At 45.0% G+C, this 1,286-nt stretch overlaps 1 pseudogene; it reads right to left on the reverse strand.

Moving 5' to 3' along the window:
• Positions 1-241: 241 nt before the first annotated feature.
• Positions 242-382, reverse strand: LOC126934550 (uncharacterized; annotated as a pseudogene).
• Between the last annotated feature and the right edge of the window lie 904 nt (positions 383-1,286).

The raw sequence follows: 1,286 nt of genomic DNA on the forward strand, positions 1-1,286 counted from the left end.
AGCGATTCTCCTGCCTCAGCCTCCCAAGTAGCTGGGATTATAGGTGTGTGCCACCACACCTGGCTAGTTTTTGTACTTTTAGTAGAGATGGGGTTTCACCATGTTGGCCAGGCTGGTCTTGAACTCCTGACCTCAAGTGATCTGCCTGCCTCAGTTTCCCAAAGTGCTGGGATTACAGGCTTGAGCCACCACGCCCAGCTGTGAATTATTTCTTTCTTTATTTATTTTTTTGGGGGATCATAATATTTCTTCTTATATATATTGAAACTCATATTGAACGATGAGCTCTTGGTTGCAAAAGAGAATTTATTTCTTGAACCTATCTGTAAGTCTGGCTGTGGATTATTTGTCCTTAGAATCCTCAGCTCGTGGAACAGGACCTGGAACACAAGGAAGGTGTAAGTGGGTGGATTAATTCCATGCCCACAAGACCCTCCTAGCCTGGACACAGTGCATGTTTCATTTCATGCCCTCTGACATAGTTTCCCAAAGGCCCAACCCACCAGACATCCCTGAAGGCCTACCATTCACCAAATATGCCTTGGCCTTGCCCAGTCTACATCTTGCTAGTACCTTCCTTTTCTTGAAATTTCCACCATACTCACCTCACCCTGTCCACTTCCTAAAATCCTCACATTCTCCAAGGCCTATCTCCAGTGCCTCTTCTCCAAGGAAGAATTTTCCAAACCCTCTAATTAAAAATAATCAACCATCCATGCCTCCCCCATTACCCCAGCCCCTGCTCCCAAAGTGCTTTTTAATTCTGTTATAACCATTTCCGGATACATTCTGTGTCCCTTACTAGACAGCGAACTCCCCAAAGGCAGGAACTGTCAGGATCTATTTCCATATCTTGCACGGAGCCTAGCAGAGGCCTGGCACACAGCAAACATCACTCAAATCTAATTCAGGTCTCCGAGAGAGGCCAGGCCAGCGGGCGATGGTAAACGTGTGCCTGACTGATTCCTCCTTCAGTGCCTTCAAGAGAAAGATAGTCATTATTGGAAAACATGCTTCACAATACTGTTTACAAAAGGAAACTGCCCTACAAAGTCACTATTCTTGATGAAAAAAAAATGGGTCTGTTTTTTTTAATTGAGAATTGGTATCAATCCTAAATGAAGGATTTAGCCAGAAGGTGAGAGGGAGTCCTCTGAGGCCTGTTAGACCAACCCTGGGGCCACACAAGACTACATATGTCCAAGGAGACACAATCTTCAGTTCTTAAGAACTTGAGTGTTGCAGTCTCCTCTGACAGCAAGCTCATTCCAACCCTTTTGGAAAAC

Source organism: Macaca thibetana, chromosome 13 (genome assembly GCF_024542745.1).
Source record: "Macaca thibetana thibetana isolate TM-01 chromosome 13, ASM2454274v1, whole genome shotgun sequence".
NCBI lineage: Eukaryota > Metazoa > Chordata > Mammalia > Primates > Cercopithecidae > Macaca > Macaca thibetana.